Here is a 19,627-nt window from a genome sequence, read left to right as displayed (position 1 = left end):
CTACAATGAACTGAACTTTTGCAGCTGGAGAATCAGCAGACACCACGGAAGAGTCAAACAAGTGGACTCCAAACAGCTGCAGAAAGCACCAGGGCAGAAATCCATCTCCAGGCAAACTCTGACATGTCTTTCTAAACACATATTCCTGCCCTTTGTTTATCCTCAGTTGCTGTGGTAATCTTGAAAAGTCTAATGTTAATCCTAGTATGCAGCCTGCCATTATACAAACGATCATATTTGAGGCTGTCTAACCCTTAGCCAGAACCATTGGCTGAACGCCCAAAGGAAACATTGGAACAGATATTCAGATTTCTGAAGACAAGAAGTCCACTGGTGATGCAGTGAATATTTGGGCTAACTACACATCTAAGTATAATCAAACCTCACCTAAACATAATCCAAACCATAATCCTGTTTCCCTTTGGTCATTCCTGATTTACCACCTGCTATGATCTGAATGCTCTCCTCTAGGTTCATGCATTGGAAATTTAATCTTCAATGAATAGTGTGGAGAAATGAGACTACTAAAATGTAATCAGGGAGCACGAACCCTGTATCATGACTCTCATGAGGAGAATGGATTCATCATGATAATGTTACTTCTGAAGAGTGGGTCCCATATCTTAAGAGTAGTAAACTTACCGTAAGTGTGAATCTCCTCTCTGTGTCTCTGTGTGTCTCTTTCATTCCCTCTCTCTCTTTCCCTGACTCTCATTTTCTCTCTCCATCTATTTCTCTGTTTCTCCTTTCTTACTCCCTCCTTCCCACCTTCCCTCCCTCCCTCTCTTCTGCATGATGTTATGACTTTCCATCTTCTGCCATGGGTTAATCCATCCAGAGAGTCCTTGCATCTGCTTGTTTTTGAATTCCTGAGCCTCTCATAAGCCAAATACATTATTATAGTTTATAAATTGCTTATGTATTAACAAATGTTTTAATATAAGATTCCACTAATGGATTAAGATATTAGATAAAGAGCTGCAAATAATGTTTTATTTTTTTCCTCTCCTTTTGAATGTCTTAATAAGTAGTGTTTCTTTATATGACACTGTAATTTGTAAAAACTGATTTTATTACTCAAGGACAAGGTTTCTCTTTTTTGGAGTGATTGGTTGTGATTTTCTTCTTCTGGATACACTTCCTTCATTTTGCTCCCATTCTTCTCTCTGACTCAGGATCACAGTAGCAAGGATCATTGCTGTCCTGAGGATGGATCTAGACTGTGCTGATCCTGGAATACACCTTACTCTCTTCATAAGCACAAAGTCAGCCTGGCTACCAGGGAACAGGTGGAGAATGGAGAGGAAGCCATATTCCTAGCTGATATGGTCAGCCCTAGGGACATTTTCCCATCCCTGTATGCCAATTCCACTTTACTATTAAAGAGCAACTCTTTGCCCTGCCCGGTCTATTCTCAGACACCTGCACCAATGACTTAATGACACTGGAGTTGGCACAGCATCTTCCACAAATGGGAGACAATAAACATAGGTGTACATTTATGTCAGTGACACGAACCTAATTCAGAGGGCTGCCCCATGTTATCAAGTCTGTCCTAGTGAAACAAATCGCAGATGATCTCTAATTGGACTGTCCGCCGACAGTTGAGTCAGAATGAAAGTAGTCAATGTTGTTCTTTGTTTTACTCTTTTTGTTTACATGTTGTTATTTCAAAGGTGATGTACAGAGGGGTTACAGTGACATAATGAGTGCACTTGTGTTTGAACAGTGTTGCCCCTTCAAAGGAGTGATTTTGTACAAATATGTTCATTTGCATTTTACTCAACCCACCCCCTCAGCCTCTCTGCCTTCATTGAGTAAGTACACAGGACATGACACAGTGAGGGTAATGCCCACAAACACACAGACAGACATTTGCTTTATTCAAAATTTTTATATCCAAAGTACCAAGGTCCAAGACCTTGACAAGCCTCAGTATCTCTTCATTTCTACAGTGCATAGAGAAAGACACTAGTGGACACTCTTAGAATCTAAAATTTAAAAATGGCAGTCCTCATCCATTTAGGGATATGCAAATTAATGTATTATTCCTCTTTTTCATGTGCTTGCACATCGGTCTTGGGAGATTGCTCAAGCAGACTCTCTAAACTGATAGCATATTATGGGATAGTGTCGTCCCTTGATTATTATTTGAATATAGTGTGTCCATCAAAAAGTAATTTATTTTCTAAATGACTTCTGCCTTCCATTCAGTTGTCTTCTAAAAAGCTTGTCCAAATGGTTATAGAGATATAGAAAAATTATTATTACATCTGAAAAGTAATTGGAAATTAAAATATTTGGGGCATAGTATATGATTAAATACATGGCTAAGAAAAAAAAGTTGAAGTAAATTTCCAATAGAGTTAAAATTAAAATAAGAGTATTTGGGAGTTGAAAGTTTATTACCAAACTTGTAGCAAACAAGTTGAAAAGTTCCCAATTGTCACGTGCTTTGTCTATTCAAATGCCTTGAAATAAGCTATGTTCAGACTGGCTAGTAAGTAAGAGAAATAGTGATTATTTTTCACTCTGTTACTAAAGAAACTATTTTAATTGGCTTAGCCCAGTCATTTGCAGCTTCATAGTACTGGAAGAGACATTTCAATTGTCCATTCTAAGAGAGTCTCCATCACATGTTCTCAAAATAAATGGCATAGAGAGAGACAAAGAGACAGGAGAGAGGGAGGGAGGGAGAAAAGTGTGTAAACATAAGGCTAAAACAGTTCATCAAGGTTTTAAATTGCATTTGTGGTTAAATTTATATGGAAGACATTGGAATAAAATTGGCATTACCTGGACAAAAGGAGGAAGTTGCACTGACAAAAATCAATCCCTTATAAATCTGTTAATTTTTGAAATCTTAAAGCTAAGTCTGTAACTTCCTGATACCAGCTTCCATGTGTTGCCTCTCTGACATAAACTTTAGATTAGACGTACGAGAATAAAGGGGGAAAAAAAGAAACCCTCTGGGGCTAAGGAAGACAGCTGACAAGTAAATTACTCACACGAGCCATGGAAGAGGAAGCCAGCAGCACCAACCAGGAAATGGTGTTTGATAACAGCCATTTCTAAATGATGACTGCTTGCTCCCATTCTATCACAGAGTAATGAATGTCATGGTCAGTTCTGACACATTGCTGAACGTGTGTTGCCACACAGGGAAACTCACAACAGTGTTACCATTTCTCTTCCTGTTGGTGACAGAAACAATAAGCAAAATATGAAAAACCTCAACTGCCTAAAGACTCTGAAGAGTGAATAAAGACAGACGGTGAGGAGGTGACAGACTTTGGAAAGCCAAGTGCATGCGTGACAATTTGGTAGGTTTAAACACACACACACACACACACACACACACACACACACACACACACACACACACACACACACACACACACACACTTTCCACAGGTAGCTCCCAGTAACAAAACGTCAGAACAGTAGCAATGGCTAATACTTCAAGTTCTGGGTCTTTGCCAAAACAAACAGTAAAGTAGAACATTGAAGTCCAATGTTCACAAGAAAACCCTAGATCAATGGTTCAAAGCTGTGTTCTGTTTTTAGATATTCATAGGTACATGACTTGAGACTCAGATCACTAAGCAAAAATGAGCATACACTCATTTTATCCTTAGCCAAACCTTATTCAATAGGTGCTGTTACCGTCGCAAAGTATGGATAGAGCATTTGGAAGAAAAGGGGGCTTCCTGAGGCTGCGTTTGAGTTCAGATTTACAAAAGGCACTTCACATGCCAAGCCTCACAATTATGCAATGATATTTGAAGTCAGGGAGATTGGGGTCCAAACTTAACACTCTTTACTACTACACAAATCTTCTCTTTAGTATAATACATTAGGGAAGGTTTGGGAAGGTTCAGGGAGGAACATCCCAGGAATTCAGAATGAATCAAGGTAGAAGCCCCTGGCATGTCTCCTGGAAGGAGATGGTGGTGAATGGTTCTTGGAGTGATGAAAGCAATCAGGAACAGCATCAGATTAGGGGAACTCACTGACCCAAGCATTTCCTACAAATAAAAAAGCTGACAGACAAAAGACACAATCTTAGCTTCATTAAGAACCCCAAAGCTTGGCTGCCTTCCTCCTCTTTCAGATTTGCATCTGGAAGAACAAGGCAAAATGCATTCACAATATACTGTTCCTCGAAATAATACAATAGCAGCATTTACCAATCACCTTAAAGTGCACACGGATGTGTTTACCATTATTAATGCACTATTTTCTCTACTATAACTTTGTGTCCATAGTGTAAGAATGATCTTCACCCAGATGCTTAAATTTTAAATTTTTGAGTGCCTCTACATTCATCATGGAAGGAAAGATCGATTAAGTAAGTGCTTATAGAATAGCTGTTATGTGATGGAGTTTCACAGGCCCTACATAGCAGTACCTCACTCTTTTGCAAATACTACGATTCCAAAACTACAATGGCAGTGTGATAGAACGGAAGCCTGGGAAGTCCATCCCCTACTGTCATCTCCCTACTCGTTCTCCTCCTGTCTCATTCCTGAGGCGTTCCTCACACCTTGCATTCCCTACCGTTCATATATGACAACTTGGAAATAGCATTTTTCTCATCTCTGCTCTCATCGCACATTCAGACCCAATGTCTGCTGCCTGTGTCACTGTTAAAGTCACCTCCATGTCTTTATCTTCCTGGATATGCAAGCGTTAAGGCATCTTCTTTCTTTTCTGTGATTTCTAATGGTCATGCTCTGCTGATGTTGCTTTCATACTGAAAAATCAGATGTGTTTGGAACAATTAATCATGACTGGGATGTCATCTACAAGAAGAATCATGAGTATCATGGGTTCTCACAAAACCGTAACCAGCTTACCTGGCACTACACGGAGGCAGATTTGCAGAGCATTGCACACACAGCAAGAGTCTAGACAAGTTGCTTATGGAGCAGCTCAATCCAAGTGTCAGAAAGCAAAAGAAAATGCTGCAAGACTGTGTGCCATCTATACAGGCTCCCTTAGACCGATCACTCGAAGGGCCCAGGACAATATATGGCCAGGTAATCATGTCCCAATGCACCTGCTTCTCTCTGCAGAGTGCTCAGGACAGGATGCATACAACGGAGAAATCTTGCCAAGAGATTTCACTCCAATTCAACTTTTCAATTAATTTGGAATAGTTTTTTTTTAATATTTCTAGGGTAATTAGCTGACAAGGTTCATGGGAGACACCTGGAAAATGTGGGCACTTCATGAATGATGATTTGGTGGCCTTCCCTTCCTCATTTCCTTTGGGAAGACAGGACAAGTTCATCTCTGGCTCCATTACATGGACTGAGTCACCCTTACATTGCAGCAAATGTAAGAGATTGAAGAAGCACCTGAGATTGAGTGGGAGAGCTTCAGGCAGCCCGGAGGCTGCTCCTGGGTCAGAGCCCCCAAAGCACAGTAGCAGAGATGCAGCCACCAGCTACCAGACAACATGCCATGAGAGTCAGCAGGCTACCTTCGTGTCGGTACTATGACCAGATCACACTGACACAAGCAAAATCCAAGTACCAGTGGAGGCAAAACGTGTCAGAAACAGGGATGGGGTGCCTACAGCTGTAAGAAATACATGGTGACTCCCGAAAAATCTCTAGGATGGATGAAAGGTATCAATCTTCCTTGAGATCTAAGGTTATCACCGAAAGTCATTTTCTAACAGTTTTGTGACTCTGCCTTTATTCTGCCTAAAGTTCGGCTGAGAAAAAATTATAAATTGTCTTGTTTGTTCCTGAAGTGGAATCAAGCAACGTTTCTGTATATTATCAGAAATGCGAGTGGCTGAAAACATCAGAATTTCATGAACTAAATCTGAGTTTATCTAAATTAGCTAACTACTATTTATTACCCTCTATAATGGCTGAAGAACACAGAGCTCAAAATTATGAAAATAGAGGGCACACGCTATGGCATCATTTCTAGGAATTTGGCAGCAGAAGCTAGTGTGTTGTTTAGCTGAATTAGATAGAATTGATAAAGGTTAGCTGAAGAATACAGGGTGAGAAAGAAGAAATGGAGAATGCACATTGAAGAGAGCTTTCCTCAGCAGAGACTTTGCTCTGGGAAATATTTGAAGGATACGATAAATGAAGCTGGAAATGCAAAAGATCAGAGAAGACCATAAAATGTCTTTGACTGTCTTAAGTCAGTTTATAAATCCAGCTGTAGGGGCTGGGAAGGTGGCTCAGTGGTAGAGTGCTTGCCTTGCATGCATGAGGCCCTGGGTTCGATTCCTCAGCACCACATAAGCAAAAAGAAAAAAAGCTAGAAGTGGCGCTGTGGCTCAAGTGGTAGAGCGCTAGCCTTGAGCTGAAGAGCTGAGGGACAGCACCCAGACCCAGAGTTCAGGCCCCATGACCGGACCCAAAAAAAATAAAAATAAAAATAAATAAATAAATCCAGCTGTATTCAAGTGATATCAGAAGCATCTGAAATAAACTTCCAGCCAATGAGTACATTTAACTTCTTCAATGGTCAGCAATACCAGTCAACAAGGCAGTTTCTCCTGGAAACTTCCAGTAATAGGGACACATTATCCCATGAGATTTTATACACTGCTTCGATGAGCCTCAGTGTGCACTGTTGTAAAGCAAGAAAAACAAATCTGATCTTAAGCCTTCTGTTGATCTGTTCCAAAACTTCTAACCTATTTCCCTTACATTGTAACTATTTACATTATTTGCTTAATATTTACTTAATTATAAGGATACTTGTATCTTGACATTACCATGGAAACACACCCAAACATATGTATTGAAAGCAGACCATTCTGTAGCATATTTGTTATTAGGATATCATATATCCATGCCATCTATCATTTTTTAGCTGGAGGGCTTTAGAGTCTCTCTCCTTCTCCCTCTCTTTCTTGATCTTTATCTCTTTTCTTATCTCTTCTTCACGTCATGCCCTGTACCACACCTGTTCTCTTAGAAATGGGAAGGCACACATGCTTGGAAACCTTCTAAGGAGAGCTGTAATGACCAACTTTTTGTTAGACATGTTTCTTTTGAACCAGGTACATTCATTTCTATATGTCCACATATTAAATATTGGGATCAAGTGTTGCCTGTAATTATATTTTCATTTTGAATCCAAAGTTCGTGTTCTCTGATCCATATATCTTGCCATCCAAATCCATTACTGTGATTTCTGATAGAATTTACAATAATTTCCCCCAAGAAACTGCTGAGTCTCCTTTTGATCAATTTTCTCCACTGCTTGACAAACAAGATTTCTAAGATGTAGTAAAATTATAGATGTATCAGACTTTTATTTCTCCTCTTCCTTTAGGCTTAAATTTCTTGTCATGAAATCAATAAAATTCAGGGAAAAAGTAAGTTTGACAAATCTCCATGCCAGTTACCTGGCCAAAAAAAAAAAATAGAAACTCGAATTGTTCAGTAAATGATATTCCAGAAAGTTAAATTCTATTGCTCATCTACATTTAAAGCTTTGTCAAATCTCAATTTCATGTGAAAGCCAGAAATTAGAAGCCTAGCATTCATCTTCAGACATTTTCTGGCTCCCTTTAAGATGTCAAAATCCTGTTTGATATTTCTTTTCATTGCTTATTTTCTTATCTTCAATTTTGTTGCCATATTGATGCCTTCTTGACATTTTTAGACATTTGTCCAAAATGAGACAATATGCTAAATTGTATAAAGGGGCAAATTAGATACAGCCCAGGTTGTAATAGGGTGATCATATTCCATCAAATTTGTAAGTCAATGATTACATTAGAAAATGTTAAATCTGCAAAATAAGTGATTCTTCTAATAAAATAATTGGCTATTTTCTGAAGATATAGTGATGTAAAAACCAGCTTCAATGTTTCATTTTGAGGGAGTCACAAGAAAGACTGGAAGTAATCTAATTTTTCTTCTTCTCTTTCTACTTTGTAAAGTTTTTGCAATACTAGGGCAGTCACTAGGCAAATGCTCTACCTCTTGACTCATCATCCAATCCTTTAGCTCTTTGCTTGTTTTGGGATAGGGTCTGAGCCAGACTCAAGCTATTATCTTCCTGCCTCTGCTTCCAAATTAGCTGGGATTACAATCGTTAACTACCAAATCTGGCCCAGATTTTTTTAAAAAAATAATATTGTGTATTTGCCCTTTTGGAAGAAAAAATGTTTTTTTAATTGTGAAAATATCGTACAGAGGAGTTACAATTTACATGAGCAAGGTGATGAATACATTTCTTATCAATCATGTTGCCTTCTCCTTTGTTTCCCCTTCTCATCCCTTCCCATCTATCTCCCCCCCCCCACACCCCCGCCACGCCAAAGCTGTAAAGTTTGTTTTTCCACATAACGTCTTAGGCATGTCATGTAGTTAGGCACCTTCCTTCTTTCTATATCTTAGATACTGACCATGACAATAGAGAGTATTGTATAACTTTAGGAATCTAAGCATAATTTTATCTGCCTTGGTTCTGATATTATGGCATTTTTCATTGTTGTTTATTTTTTATTGTGAAAATACCGTAAAAAGAGGTTACAATTACATGGACAAGGACAACCAAATACTTCCTAAAATGCATCCCAACTTTCCTGCTTTTTTGCCTATACTTTGTTTTTTTAATGCAGCTGTTATTACCCCATGTGCTGATAGAAACTTCTTCCAACTGATTTAAAATTCAGGAAATGTGAACAAGTTAACCTCTGACCACTTTCTCAGCTTCCTTTTATTCTTGCAGATTGCTATACTATTCAGAAACAATCAAAAGAGGGAAGACACTGGCAAATCATGATTTGTGAAACCTTGGTGAAAATTGCCTCTCTGAGTCATGACAGTTCCAGGCCCTTGTTCTTCTCCCCACAGTGAGGTCTGAAAAATCTCCCGTGACTCACCAAGACACTCAGTCTGTCCATTTCAGCCTTAGTGTAGGCGAGATATTCTCAGAGAAGGGAAAAAAAATCTACATTCATTTTTTTCCTATTTACTTAAGTATAAACTTTCAATAGGTATTCTTTTTCTCCATAATCAATACGTTTATTTTTTTAATTTACCTATTCCTGGGCACTGGTAGCTCATGCCTGTAAATTCTAACTATTCAGGAAGCTGGTATCTGAGGATCATAGTTCAAAACCAACCCTGGCAGAAAAGTTTGTGAGATTCATCTCCACTTAACCATCAGAAAACCGGAAGTGGTGTTGTGGCTCAAAGTGGTAGAGTGCTAGCCTTGAGCATAAGAGCTCAGAACAGTGCCCAGGTCACAAGTTCAAGTTCTATGACTGACTAATAATAATATTATTATGAGAATATGCATTGGCATATTCTCATGCAGTAGCTTAGTACTGGTAATTTAGATGGCTATGATATCAAGCATTCCTTTCTTGGTGTGCTGAATTTTTTGTTAATACAAACAAGATAGCATTTTTATTTGTGTGGCTCTACCAAGTATCTAAACAATCCTTTTTTTTTTTTTTTGTCAGTTGTTGTGGGGCCTGAACTCTGGGCCTGGGTGCTGTCCCTCAGCTTTTCAGCTCAAGGCTAGCGTTCTACCACATGAGCCACAGCACCACTCCTGGCTTTTTCTGCTTATGTGGTGCTGAGGAATCGAACCCAGGGCCTCATGCATGCAAGGCAAGCACTCTACTACTGAGCCCCTTCCCAGCCCTAAACGATCCATTTTTAAAATGAGAGAATGATACTTAGAGGCAGACAAAAAAGGTAACAAATGCTGGTGACGATATAGGAAAAAGCAATCTTGCGTGTACAGTTACTGAGAATATGAATTAGTGTCATCTCTATGGAGAACTGTATGGAGGTTTCTTGAAACGCTGAAAGATTTGCCAACATGATCCATCCCCTTTCTGAGTACACAAATGAAATGTTTCAAATGACCTTTACAGTATTAGTCAGTATTATTCACAGCAATAATATATGGAATCAATCCAAATTCCCAGCAACAGATCAATGGATAAAGAAATACGATTCATATAATTAATATTACCTAAATATAATTTCATACAAAAGTAAATACTTTCCTACAAAAGCATTATACCTTTATACAAAAGAATGAATAATACCCTTGTTTAATTTTTACCAAAGAAATTTAAAAAGTTAATGTTATAAGCATTCAATAACATCTCCCACCTTCCTTGTTCACAGAGCTGGCTGTACAAGACCCGAAATGAGATCACGTGACCATAAACTACAGAGACTTGGGATTTGTCCTCATGTGCTCTCAGTCAGAGTCTCAGTTTATACAATTGTAAAAGGCTTTCTCCTTTTCTCCTTTTTCTCTTGCAGACGCTATCTTTTTCAGCATAACACAGTTCCGCGGTGTTAATGGTTAAAGGCTTTATCTGTCACACTAAACATTTTATATGTAATATTAAAACACCTGAATTTAAAATGCCAATAAGTATCCATGAAAAAAACAATTTTACTTCAAATACTAAGCTGCACACATTGGTCCATCCAGTATACATACATACTTATGCATGGATATGTTATTGGACATTCATTAAAGTAACTATGCTACTTATATAAAATAGTTTAACTGCTTCCTGAGTTCAAGACCAAGGGAGATGCTGTGATTTGTATATGTCATGTAATCTGCCTTGGATTTACTTTCTGATAACTCAAGGAATTCGAAAGCATAAACCTGGATGAGAGTGTATGAAGTATTTAGGATAAGAGCACCTACTGCTCATTCCGTGAGTATTCTGTGAAGCCCTGTGTTGTGAAGTCATGTCATCTAAAACCAATGACTACCTTTCACTTACTTCTGTCTCTTCATTCACGGGTGCAATGACAGCCACAAAGGGCGCATTTCCTTGCTCTGCTGCTTATGCTATTTTTACAACACTGCTAAATTTTTTTTTTTTGGAAGATGAAATGTGAGTGGCAGAGATGGATCGTTTCTTAGAAAAATAGAGAAGTTTAACATCATAGGTATAAGTTGGCACCAAATATTTTCAAAGGAACTATTAGCGATACAACAGGAGTGTTACAGAGTTTATCACGGACAAGACAGATTTGGAAATGCTGCAACTACAAGGCCCTAATAGGAATCAGCCCGCGGCAGCTGTGGCACGGGAAGATAGCACCTTCTCCATCTGTCATTCTGTCTGTGGGCTCTGTGTCCCGCTTCCTAACTCAAAAAGAACTTTTTCTTTTTCTAATTTGCCTCCTTATATCTGCTATACTTTAAAATAGCACAGCATTTCAGAAAAATCTCGAGATTAAAATAAGTGCTCCCCAGAGAGTTGAATGAAAACCATCACTGGCTGTATAAAATTAGGCATCTCTAACTGAAAAAGAAAATCTTTGTAACTGCAGACATAGGAGTTTTTCTTGAATTATGTATATTAAGCACATCAGTAGGTATGATATGGGAATGAGTGTGTTAATAACTTGACAGAGGTTTAAATTCCAAATTAAATTGATAGGCAAATATTACCATGCAATAACTTAAAACTATTTACTTGTCTTAGTGCTAACTAAAAATGATATTTAGAAATATTTTCCTATACTGTATTTGTTAAGAATTAATTTCTGTATTACCAAGTATAATCCCAGCTCCTCAGGAGGCTGAGATCTGGATGATCTGAGACACACCTTTGCAGAAAAGATTGCTATATTCCATCTCCAAAATAACCAAGGAAAAGCAGGTCTGCGGTTTCATGTGGCAGAGACCCTGACTTCAAGAACTTGAGTTAAAAGAAGAAATTGCTATCTTTAGCATCTAAAGAAAAAAAATAAAATATGTCTTTGAAAAAGGGTGGAAAGAAACCAATCAACTCCAAATTATATTTTAAGCCTTATTTAAACCAGGATACCAATTGTTGGAGCAAAATTTGGTTAAAATAGGAATAAATGAAAGTAATATTTTAATTTATGTCTTTCAGATTTAAAATACCACCAAATTGTTTTTGATAGGTAGTGACATTAAAAGATTATATATGTTCCTTAATACCAATGAGCATAAAAGGTAATGAAATTAAACAAAATAAAGAAAGTGAAATAGCACGAAGGCAAAAATCATTTAGAAACAAGAGCATTCTTCTCCTTATGGTCTATCACCTGCTGTCACTGTACTTGATTTTGGTACACTGTATCTTGTATATACATTTGTCTAATTTGGGGAGGGGAAAGGGAATAACAAAATGCTGAAACAAAGATACAGGATGACCCATTGCAACAATGATACCCACAGGACAGTATATTGGAAATGAACTTTACAACTTTACAACTTGGGGGGGGGGGGAGTAAGGAGGGTGAGTGAGAGAAGGGATAGTGGGAGAATAATAAAAGAAATGAACTCATTGCCTTACTCATGTAACTGTAGCCACTCTGTACAGCATCTTAGAAAATAGGAGAAATGCAGTATCTGTCCCAAAAGAAAGGATTTTTGGATTAAGTAAATAAGAGAGACACAAAAATACACCAAAACCCATTTTAAAAGGGCACCTCAACAAATATAACCCACATATGTACGAAGTAGAAGAGACTAGATAGCATTACAAGTACACTAGGAAAGAAACGTCAGTGAAAAGAAAACCTCAAGGAAAAACATTGTTAACAAATGGTAATATTATGTTAATAATGGAATATTTGAAGACTAAAGATGCAGTAGGTAAAATGTAATGCCTTGAATGCTATTACGTTAAAATGTTCATGACAAAGCAAAAATTCACAATACAGAAATGTATCTCACATGCTTATTGAGTGAAACCTGGGAAACACAATTGTCTACCATCTATTACATTTAGCTAACTCTAGAGGTTATTAATATTCCTTGTTTTAAATTTTAAAAAATGTTAGACTTACCACTTATATCCATTTTAACTGCAATTCTCATGACTTTTCTCCATTAAAAATATCTTACAGAGATAATTCCATGCGGTAATCACACAAAGAAACATTGTCAGAAACAATTGCTGAGATTAACATGCCCAATTTTTTTGTCAAAGTAGACAAAGAACATACAAAAATACCAAGGAATAAATAATATAATTAAGATCAATTTTTAACATTGCGCATTTGGAGAAAATAGCTTCTTTCTGTTCCATGCAAATATTTTGAAGAAATTAATTACATCCTTTAAAGGAAAATATCAAACATTCAATTTTTTCAAACATTCAATTTTATCAGATTAAATTACATATCATAGCATAATTACAAAGGGCTCATTCTATAACAACAACGGAATGAAATTTGAAATCAGTTGCATTTATGTTTTGTTTTTATTCCTAAACAGCTCTTGAACCAAAAATATGATCAAAGTCTCAATTCCTGACAGCTTAACAATTAGAAAAAGAACATCATGTAAAATATAGGAGATATGTTCAAAGTTGATGTCAGAGGGGGAAAAAAAGCTCATAACCTTAAATGGCTTTAATGCTTTTCAAAAGGTGATTTAAGGAAGTTAATCTAAGCTGGCTGTTGGTGTCTCAAGCCTGTAATTCTAGATTCTTAGGAAGCTGAGATATGAGGATTGTTGTGGTTCTAAGCCAGCCTGGGCAGGAAAGTCTGTGAGAGTCTTATCTCTAATAAACTACTCAGAAAAAGTCAGAAGTGGTGGTGCTGCTGCTCAAGTGGTAGAGCAGTAGCCTTGAACAAAAGAAGCTCAGGGACAGAGACCAGGCCAGGCCCAAGACAGGCAAAAAAAAAAAAAAAAAAAAAAAGGAGGAGGAGGAGGAAGAGAAAGAGGAGGAGGGGAAGGAAACCAATCTAAAGGGAAGCAGAGAATAATAAATCTTAAAAATAAGTCAAGGAGGGGGCCGGGAAGGTGGCTCAGTGGTAGAGCGCTTGCCTTGCATGCATGAGGCCCTGGGTTCAATTCCTCAGCACCACATAAGCAGAAAAAAAAAAGCCAGAAGTGGCGCTGTGGCTCAAGTGGTAGAGCGCTAGCCTTGAGCTGAAGAGCTGAGAGACAGGGCAAAGGCCCAGAGTTCAGGCCCCACAACCGGACCCCCCCCCCTCAAAAAAAAAAGTCAGTGAAGGAGAGACAGGAGAAAATAAAGCATACATCATTTGGTTGACTTACTGAACTTTGAAAATAGTGTACTTTTGATAAAGGTGTGGCAGTACCACATTATAGGTTATTTTCACTGTTTTCCCAACAGCACGTGCTCATTTGTGTCTCCACCATGTTTCCAGTTTTTTATTCTATCTTTAGTAATGATCTGTAATCAATAATATTTGATGTCACTCACTAATGTAATATAACCTGTTTGGGGTACCACGAAGCCCGTCCAAGTAAGCTTAAATTAAACAAGTGCTTATATGTCCTGGAAGTCCCACAGACTTCACCTCTCTTCCTCTCCTCAGGCCTTTCTGTTTCCTGAGACACAACAGCCCTGGTCAGAACCCCACCATGGCCTGCAAGCATCCAGTGATAATTCAAGTTCCAAACTAGAAATTAATAAGCATAGTAGGCAATGCATGTCAGAAGGTAAGACAGGCCAAGAGACAACAGGATATCGTTCATTTAAAATCACAAGGATGCTTGTGATTTTCTATGTGTAAGTCAGTAAATCCGAGAGATGAGGATTTCACAAACAAAAAGCAGAGTGACAATAAAATTAACGTCTGCAATTTATAGGATCTTTTATGTTACCCAGCTTAAATAGAACAACAGTTTTTTTTTTATTAAAATGTTTCTGAAAACTTAGGAGTAGCTGTTGATATCTCCCTAATTTGCAAGGCATACACAACTACAACTACACATTAATTTGACTAATCACAAGTTTATAAAACTGGTTTACGCCCTTAAACTAATTATTACCTCTATCTAGTTCAGTATTTGATAAAATGAAAACAGTAAATAAACAAATGTCCTGTACTTGAGGAAACCTTAGATAGTCAGTATTCATAAACATGCCCATGTACCATATTTGAGAAACAAAATGTATTTTATGATTTTGATAAGTTCTGAACACAATAAAATTTGATACATATATTTGGTTAAACAATATTCTAACAGTTGTAAAGTCTATTTTAATCAATAGTTGACATTATTTACTAGTCACCAAATTTCATCTATAAACAGTATGTTAGTGCCTCCTCAAAATATCACTTATCAGCAACACCGTAAAATGACTTTTAAGAAGTTTTGCTGTAGGGGACTGAATGGTGAGCCTGCTGCTTGCTAGACAGTCTACCACTTGAGTTCGGTCCACAAGCCCCTTTACTTTATTTATAGTTTTTGACTTGGGGTGTTGTTAACTTTGCCCAGTAAGCCTCAGACTTTCAATCTGTTTGTCTCTACTTCCCAACTAGCTAGGATTACAGGCACCCACCACCTCCCTGGGCATAAAATGCACTTTTTAGCATCTGGTTTCACCGTTGCTCTACCACTTAGACCTATTGCAAGGAAGTGAGAATATTAGAGTAAAATTTGAACCAGATGCACAATTATATTTGAGAAGTTTTCAAAGATGTTTCTGTAAGAGCTTTCCTAACAAGCTAATATAACCATCAAATCAAAATGTCATAAAGAAAACAATATTGTCTCTGACAGCCAAAAAGCACCCAATGTTGAGTTACAGAGAAACATATACATATAGTACAAAAGAAGAAGAAAAACTACAAAATTTTACCTGGGCTTCTGACTTAAAGAAAGCAGCAGCAACATCAATGGAAAAATGTTGTATTTTGCACATATGTTCATTTCAATTTAATTGAAAGAATCAGTAGAGTTTCAAGGAAGCCCAGATGAAAATGGAAGGCCTCTCTTTACAGAATAGCAGCTCAGCATGACAAATTTTGGAGAAAATATAATAATCTATGCATGGGAGAGAGAGCTAACTTACATGTTAATTCACCTTATAATCACATTGAACGTAACAAATGATTGTAGTTCTACACATTCTACAATAAAAGTAGACTTATTTCAGCTGAATAGAAGGTACAAAACTAGAGGTCAATGCATGTTTATTTTTAGGATGTACTTTGCGAACCATTCGTTCTGAATAAATAGAGATCTATTGAATGAGTGTCACTAAACAAAGGAAAGAATGAAGTCATACCTCCACTCCCTCCAATAAACCTAAATAAATGAGTAAAATACTCAGTATAGACATTATCATTCATGTGTTTGGCGTTACTGGAATTTGAACTCAGGGCCTCACACTTGTGAGCTATGCCTCCAGTCTTTTTTTTTTTTAGGTCTCTCTACCCAGACATGTGCCTGAACACTGACCCACCTATGTTAGCCTTTCTGTCATCACTGTGATGATACGCCAACACCATCATGCCCAACTTCTTCTTTTGTGGTGGAGGCTCATGGCCTTTCCTGCCTAGGCCTCCCTGAAACAGCAATCTTACTAATTTCAACCTGTCCTGTAGCTAGGATAACAAGTATACACCACTATAACAAGATAAGGGGTGGAAAGGAATCACTTCTGATTCTGATCCGGCCTTGATCTGATCCTCCTCACCTCAGCCTCCCACGTAGCTAGGCTTCAAGAGATAGGGTACCATGGCTGCTGGCTTCAATGATAAATGTAAGCATGATGCTTTGAAAAATGATATTCATTTGCGCAAGAAAATCAGGTAAATGTCTCGTCTTCCCCCATGTGTGGAAGAAATGTTATACTTGGTGTAGTAACGGAAGCAAACCTGCCTGCAATCGCTTATTATAACTAGGAGACACGATATACCCCTGATAGAGTAAAAAGCAGCATATGAAACAACTTCATGATGAATCTGACAGCAGCTAATGAAACAATAACCACGGGCAGAGGGATGATGTCCCCAAACTCAACATACTGGCTGAGGTGAGGAAATAGAGGTAGATGTATAATTACTGAGCCCCACCATGATGAATGTTAGGAGCCTCCTGGAGAAAAATGATGACAAGAAAACAATGTGACAGGAGTTGTGATCATCCGATTCAAGTATTAATTGGTGGAGGAACTGCAGAAGGTCAATCTGAGTCTTTAGAGGTTGACACATGAATAGGTCATGTCTTTAATTCTTTCAGTGTACAAAGGGAGGAGGATGAAGGCATCTTAATTCCCCAAACCTATGGATCATCAAACAAACAAAATTCATGAAAATATGAACATCAGAATAGAGTCAGGTTAGCTTCTGTGTTTCCAGTACTTTGAGTCTGGCACGTGATCTGAGTGAGCTGCGGCTCAGATGCATGCTCAGCCGCCACCCAGGGATGGACATTCTTCTGATTCCCGAATCTCAGCCACTCTATCACCATGTGTTTGTTACAGCTCAATCAATCCAGCCCAGGCCCTAGGAGAGATGACAGCATGAAGTTTGGGATCTGCAGTACCCTTCTTAAGAGCAGCCAACTACAGTGTGTCCACAGGACCCTGAGATGATCATCTCCCTCCTGCTAAGCCTCCTTGAACTCTCAGCCCATTATGCCATGAGCTGGAAGGGTAGCACACTGTTACACCAAAAGGTCCTGGTTTCTGCAGGTGGGCAGTGCTGTAGCTGGTTTTCCAGCTGTAGATAGATCTATTCTCACACCTTCAAAACTAAAGAGGAGAGTGGTATGTCTTCTTCATTATGTAGGGGCAGAGAACCAGAAAAACACTAAAGTTGTCTCTACACCCAAGGAAGGAGGAGGATGGCACACAGTTATACCAACATACAGATGTCAACGTGGAGGATGATCATCTCTGATTCGTTACTCTGTCTTATAAACCTTTGGTTCCATGCTTTGGGTGATGACCACTTTTTATGGAAGTCTTGTGTGAAGACTTGTCTTTGGAGAGTTGGAACTTCTCCTAAAGAACACCTATCTATCGCATAAAGAAAATCTCAGTTGAACAGGGGCAATTCTTTTTATTTTTTTTTAATTGTGAAAATACCGTACTGAGGGGTTACAATTACATGAGCAAGGTAATGAGTACATTTCTTATCAAGCATTGTAGCCTCCTCCTCTGTTTCCACTCCCCATCCCTTCCCATCTCCCACCCCTCCCCACCCCCAGGGGCAACTCTTACATATGAAATCTGCTGACATTAATTGGAAATAGCCCATTTTTATTTGTAAATATATTCCTATAACTAAAAAATTCTCCTGCATTGTAAGGGAAATGCTTAGAATTTATCACAAGGAAAATACCCTTCACAACCAGATTATGGAAACTGAGTTTCATTTCTTATGAAATGAAAATGATTTCAGAAGCAATAAGGAATCCTAAATTGAAGTTGAGAATGACACTGACCTGTTGTGGGTATCAAGGCCAGAAAGACCCTTAAACACCAGTTAGAAACACACAAAAAGTTCAGCTGAAGCAGCTCTCTGTTTTTGGTAGTGGGGCTTGAAGCCTGGGCCTAGGCGCTGTCCCTGAGGGCTTCAGCTCAAGGCTATCACTCTACCACTTGAGCCACAGTGCCACTTCTGGTTGTCTAGTGGTTTATTGAAGATAAAAGTCTCAGGGAGGATGGAGGGAAAGTGGGAGAAAAATGAGGGAGGGGTAACAAGAAATGCATTTATAATTTTACTTACATAACTGTAACCCCTCTGTACGTCACCTTGACAATAAAAAAATCATAACTACCCGACCATAGCTGAACATTATGTAAGCATTCAGATTGTTCTTGGGACAGAAGTAATTCCTTACTTTTACAATTTGCTATAGAGATGAGAGTCCAAATTGGTGGTTATACAAATGACCGTGGGTGCCTAGTCAATGCGGAAGGTTTGGATCCGAAATGGAGTATGTGTAATCAATGGAGAGGACGTTCCTTTAACGTCTGTGATTCCGTAAGTGCATATGCAACCTTTACCTGTCTTAAATTGTCCTCCTATGTTAAAAAAGAAAAAAGAAAAGGAAGCCACAGACCATGTGAAATTGCAACCAATGAGTGGAATGAATCGACAACACATCTCAGGTACTTAGAGAGAGGAGTCACATTGAGTTAATAGAGAGTTTATGTAAATGTTCTGGAAAGGTCAGATATTGAGCTCATTTCAGAGTAAGAAGTCAATGGAGTTTGCCATCTTATTTTAGTATCTGCCTCAGTATCTTGTAAATGTGTGTGGAAAGCAGTCAAAAAATGTGGGGAGAGAAAGATTAAAAGCCCAGGGGCTTCCTAACTGAACAGCGTGGTGTGTTTTCATGACCCCTCTCCAGATGGGGGACCCTGGGACCACATCTGGCGGGGAGGGAGGAGATGCTCCCTGAGTTCCATCCCCTTGAGGATGAAGGGCACGTTTTCGTGTTTGTCCCTCCTCAAATTTAGTTTGCCTTCTCTCCTAACCTGATTCTCCCAAACAAGGCCGAAATGGTTTAAACGAAAACCCGAAGCAACACTTCCTCACCCATGGCAGCAATTCGAAATTATCGTGGCCCTTGGAGCACGCATTAAATGGATACTCTTTAGGAATGGAGACAGTGCATTTTCCACCTTTCTATATTATTTTTCCCCTAAATTAGACACATCCTTAGTTACTACGTGCTGTGGGAAACAGCTACAGTTTTCCACCAGCCAATATCCGTCCAACTGTGTTTTTTCCCTTTGAATCTTCACCAGCATGGTGTGGTTTTGAAAATAAAAGTCTTTGTATTCGAGAAAGGCTGTTTTTTAAAAAAAAAAAAAAATCTGAGTGCCTCCATTGACCAAGGGGAGAAAGTTCTTCCTTCCTGTTTCTTACAGCTGGGACGGCGGGAA

The sequence above is a fragment of the Dipodomys merriami genome, unplaced genomic scaffold (assembly GCF_024711535.1).
Source record: "Dipodomys merriami isolate MVZ:Mamm:240054 unplaced genomic scaffold, mDipMer1.0.p SCAF_2, whole genome shotgun sequence".
Classification (NCBI taxonomy): Eukaryota; Metazoa; Chordata; class Mammalia; order Rodentia; family Heteromyidae; genus Dipodomys; species Dipodomys merriami.
This window is presented reverse-complemented; position numbering follows the sequence as displayed.